Source organism: Myotis nattereri (assembly GCF_964212035.1).
Source record: "Myotis nattereri genome assembly, chromosome: 2".
Lineage (NCBI taxonomy): Eukaryota > Metazoa > Chordata > Mammalia > Chiroptera > Vespertilionidae > Myotis > Myotis nattereri.
Window position 1 is genome coordinate 8,440,754 of NC_138076.1, and position 5,664 is coordinate 8,446,417.

Consider the following 5,664-nt stretch of genomic DNA (forward strand, 5'->3'; position numbering starts at 1 on the left):
TTTCCAAAATCTTCCTTTATTATAACACCGAGATAGCAGTGGTTTCCCCATTTGACAAGACTCAAATACTCTCCAGCAGAGAACATTTTATGGCTCACGACACTGTGGGACTCCCCAAGGGTCAAGCTAATTTACTCATAGATGATTTCCCCTTAATGTAAGCAAAGTGACTTTTATGAAAAAGAAATATGTTTATGTTTTTTTATGTAATTATGTGTGTAGGATAAACATGTTTACATTAACACTTCAAATGACTTATGGTGAATGTACTTGACAATGATAAAGAAACTATACACTCACCACCATCCTGACCTAATTATTTTCTTTTCCAAGAATTATTAATATTTGAAGGTGATACCATTTCTCTGCTCTCCAAAACAAACGCAAACAAAACCAATACCTATTATAATTTTATGGACACTCTCCCATATTCATGAGACTACATAGATAATTTTTCTATCCCACATAATAAACCATGCTCTCAGCACACAATGAAGTTGTGATATGAAAAAAATCTGACTTTCCTAACAAATATCTCTGGAGAAGATCACTGTTCTAAATCAATTTTTCTTTAGTATTTACCAAAAAATCTTACAGAAATGACACATCATTCTAGTAGAAGTGACATCTTTGATAAATATATACACTTAACCAACATATGACTATAAAGGACACACAATAAATTGTATATATATAATATTTTAAAGGTTATTTTCTGCTCTCTATATAGGCTATTTTCTGCTTAATATAAAGAACACTATGACAATTTATGAGAAATGTTAGGACCAATGTGCTGTCTTCTTCCTTGTTAAAATTAATAATGGACCGGCTATTTTTGAAGCTAGATTTGGAAGAAGATGATGAGAGCATCTCCATCTGTTATTTAGACTTTACATACACCTATTTAATGGTTAGATATTTATAAGAATGTACTGGGTCTGAGGTGGCTGACATAGACGCCGACAGAGCAAGGAGGCATGCAGAGCGGCGTCAGATCTGCCTCTCTGTGAGCAGCCATAGTGGGGTGGCACCATGAGTGGGGGCACCTCTTACATCTGCAGCAAGATCAGCCTTATCTCCAAAACGGAGATCTGCACGGAGGGCATCCTCTACACCAGTGGTTCTCAACCTTGGCTGCACATTAGAATCACCTGGGAATCTTTTTAAAATCCTGATTTCTGGGCCTCATCCTCCAGAGATTCTGTTTCTTTGTTACCAATGTTGTGGCCCCACCCCATAACCAAGAAACAGAATTTCCAGAGGATGAGGCCCAGAAATCAGGATTTTAAAAAGATTCCCAGGTGATTCTAATGTGCAGCCAAGGTTGAGAACCACTGCTCTACACCATTGACACAGAGCTCCACCGTAGCCCTCGTAAAAGTTCCTTTGGTACAGAAGACAGACCAACAGATCATCCACTATTACCCCGAGATGAAGCCTCTGAATACATTCTATTCCGTGGAGTGATATTAAAAACTTCGCTGTTTGTGAGCCTCCAAAACCGCAATGTACTTTGCCTCAGGACCCAACTACCGTTCAGTCTTCACTAGGCTCATCTACTTCTTCGTTCCAGCCAGTGGGTCCCTATGGACCTTTTGGCAGGGTGTTGAGGTACAGTCAGTTCAGTCCAAGGTCACTAGTCCGGCAGCAGTTTGCTGTTGGTGTTGCTGGAGGCTCCTTGACATCCTTTGGAACAGAAGCATCAAACAGCGGTACCCTGGCCCAAAGTAGTGCAGTTGGTTCTGCCTTTGCATGGGATACAAGATCTGTTAAAACACAATTGTCTTGAGGTCGTTCAAGCCCTCAGATCCTTTGAGAAAAAGCCTTGCCATGGAACAAGTAGTGCAGACTGCCTCGGCCCACTTACCAGCTCTGGCACCTGTTGGGAGAAGGAGCCCTGTATCAACCAGGCTTTTACCATCTACCAGCCAAAAAGCAATGGACGATCAAGAGCACAGGCGAGCTGAAATACACACTGTCTCAAGACTAGAAATGAGCCGAAACCGGTTTGGCTCAGTGGATAGAGCGTCGGCCTGCGGACTGAAGGGTCCTAGGTTCGATTCCGGTCAAGGGCATGTACCTGGGTTGCGGGCACATCCCCAGTAGGAGATGTGCAGGAGGCAGCTGATCGATGTTTTCTCTCTCATCGATGTTTCTAACTCTCTATCTCTCTCCCTTCCTCTCTGTAAAAAATCAATAAAATATATTTAAATAATAAAAAAAAGACTAGAAATGAGCCACTCAGAAATGATAGCAAAAGAAAAATAGTTCCAGATGCTCCTTCAGCTCCAAGGAGAGGGTGAGGGGTCACTGACGTGGCAGGGGAGGTTGGTATTCGGCGAGATGGTGCTATGAAATTTGAGAAAGACTTTGAAAGTGCAAATGCACAATTTAACAAGGAGGGAATAGACACAGTTTCATAATAAACTTAAGTTGAAAGTGGAAGATAAACTTGAGAAACAGGAGAAGCCTGTAAATGGTGAAGATAAAAGAGACTCAGGAGTGATACTCAAAACAATGAAGGAAACGCAGATGAAGATCAACTTGGACCTAGTTGCTATTATGACAAAACTAAATCCTTCTTCGATAATACTTCTTGTGATAAGAGAGAACGGAGACCAAGTTGGCCTGAAGAGGATTAAATGCTGAAACATTTGGAATCCCACTTCGTCCAAACCGGGGCTGTGGGGGTACAGAGGCAGAGGAGGTCTTGGTTTCAGTGGTGGCCAAGGGTGTGGTGGTGGCAGCGGTGGTCGTGGGGGCAGATTTTGAATATAGGAAAGGCAATTAAGTTGCTGCATAGTCTACAAACAAATCTTTGAAAATAGGTGAATTTCTACCTTTTCATGGTCCTGAGAATTGGTTTCAGTCTTTACCAAGAATGAAGAAGTGAATTCACTGTATATTTGTCACTAGCACTGGATTTTCTTGTTTGTTTGCTTGTTTTTCTGCTAAATTTCAAAGATATGATGCAATTATATTGGGTGGGGAGGGAGGCACTACATCTTTAAAAATTAGTATTAAATATATTTGAAATAGCAAAAAGTTAAGTAATTACTTATATATAGTTAAAATAAAGCAGTACTTCAATGGGACTTACAAGTATTTTTTCATCACTGAAAGGATTCTTCTTATCACTAAACTAGAGGCCCGGTGCACGAATTTGTGGATGGTGGGGTACCTCGGCCTGGCTGACGATTGGGGCCATCTCGCCTAGTCCTAATAGGGGCTGATCAGGGCTGGCCAGCTCGGGGGGAGAGGCCGTGGGAGGTTGGCTGGCCATGGGAAGTTGGCTGTGGGAGCGCACTGATCACCAGGGGGCAGCTCCTAAATTGAGCGTCTGCCCCTGGTGGTCAGTGCACGTCATAGCTACTGTCCAGTCGTCTGGGTCGTCTGGTCATAATGGTCGCTTAGGCTTTTATATATATAGACTAGAGCCCCAGTGCACGAAAATTTGTGCACTCAGGGGGGTCCCTCAGCCCAGCCTGCACCCTCTCTCAGCAGCCTGGGACTCCTTAGGGGGATATCTGACTGATAGCTTAGGCCTGCTCCCCCGGGGGATCAGGCCTAAGCTGGCAGTCAGACATCCCTCTGGCAGCCTGGGAGACCTCGGGGAATGTCCAACTAATGGCTTAGGTCGACATCCTTAGCACTGCCATGGAGGTGGGAGAGACTTCTAGCTGAGCAGCACTCCCCTTGTGGAAGTGCACTTGACCACCAGGGGGCAGCTCCTGCATTGAGCGTCTGCCCCTTGGTGGTCAGTGTGTGTCATAGCAACCTGTCGTTCCTAGGTCATTCTGCCATTAGGGTCAATTTGTATATTACCCTTTTATTATATAAGATTGTATTTGGCAATTATTGCAAGGTGCCTAAGGATAGGGCCCGATACTGTGTCTCCAGCCACAGAAGGGGTGTGTGTGTGTGTGTGTGTGTGTGTGTCTTTTGTCCTTTCTTTTTGGAAGTTCCTGTAATATCCCCTTTGAGTAGCTTATTTTGTCAGTTAATTAGGGTGCTGGATGGTAGAGAATTTTGTCAGTCAACTATGTACACACAGTAAATACTGTTTCTTAGGCAAAGGTAACCTTTTTATATAGTTGTAAAATTCCATTAAATAATATTGCCAATGAAACATTAAGAACTTTGTAGAGCTGTATAAAAAGCAAGTAACTTTGTAAAGAATAATCATTTTAAGGTCAGCAAACATACTGTATCCTTGCAAAAGTTGTGCTGAGGAGCAGAGCTATGGGTGGGTCTTTTTTCATAACTCTCCAGGCATACGATTTTTTTTATTTGGATTTTCTTTTTTAATGTGTGGAACACAAATAAAGATTTGATACATTCTTTCATTATCTAAAAAGGATAAATTACTCATGCTTAACATAAGAAATTCATTTTATAGTAAATGGCATATCACAGTATTTGTAAGAAGAAAAAACAAAAACAACCAGTATATGAATGTAAGTAATCGTAGATAAGAATGTACTTAGCTGTATTTTCAAATAAGTAACCCCTCCCCTTTTAAAGATAATAAAAGTAGCTATCAATTAACCTGATCTTCCTGATAATGCCTGGAATTTTGTCATGATAATTTGACTCCTTCCATTATATTTCAAGAGGATTCAGAGTGTTAGAAATACAGAAGTCCTAGCCACAATGATCAGACAGAAGAAAAAATAAAAGGCATCCAAATTGGAAAGAAGGAAGTAAACTGTCATTATTTGTAGATGACATGATATTGTACATAGAAAACCCTAAAGATACCCAGCCGGTGTTGCTCAGGGTTGAGCATCGTCAGGTTTCCATTCCCTATCAGGGCACATGCCCAGGTTGCAGGCTCAATCCCCAGTAGGGGGCGTGCAGGAGGCAGCCCATCAATGATTCTCCCTTATCATTGATGTTTCTCTCCCTTCCTCTCTGAAATCAATAAAAATATATTTAAAAAAGAAAACCCTACGGACTCCACCAAATAACTACTAGATTTAATAAATGAATTCAACAATGTAGCAGGATACAAAATTAACATCCAGAAATCAATGGCATTTTTGACAATATTGAACTCTCAAAAAGAGAAACTAAAAAACAATCTTGTTTACCATTGCAACAAAAAAAATTAAGATACTTAAGAATAAACTTAACCAAGAAAGTAAAAGACCTGTACTCAGAAAACTACAGAACTTTCATAAAAGAGATAGAGAAAGAAATGAACAAGTGGAAGACTATATCATGTTCGTGGATTGGTAAAATCAACATCATTAAAATGTCCATACTATTGCCGAAACCGGTTTGGTTCAGTGACAGGATGTATTAATTTGTATAGCCAATTTTAACAAAAACCAGAATCCCAGAACTTTCACTCTGAAAGGTCCCAGGTTCGATTCCGGTCAAGGGCATGTACCTGGGTTGCGGGCGCATCCCCAGTGGGAGATGTGCAGGAGGCAGCTGATCGATGTTTCTCTCATCATCGATGTTTCTAACTCTCTATCTCTCTCCCTTCCTCTCTGTAAAAAATCAATAAAATATATTAAAAAAAAAAAGTCCATACTATCCAAAGCAATCTATAGAGTCAATGCAATTCCTATTAAAATACCAATGGAATATTTCACAGATCTAGAACAAATACTTAAAAAATTTATATGGAACCAAAAAAGACCCTAAATAGAAAAG

The 5,664-nt window shown here is 40.7% G+C and overlaps 1 pseudogene across 1 annotated transcript; it reads left to right on the forward strand.

Moving 5' to 3' along the window:
- Positions 1 to 1,032: 1,032 nt before the first annotated feature.
- LOC308512626 (protein LSM14 homolog A-like) lies at positions 1,033 to 2,772 on the forward strand (annotated as a pseudogene). The gene is made up of 3 exons: positions 1,033 to 1,117; positions 1,319 to 1,839; positions 2,410 to 2,772. The product of its transcript is annotated as a protein LSM14 homolog A-like (transcript).
- Positions 2,773 to 5,664: the final 2,892 nt, after the last annotated feature.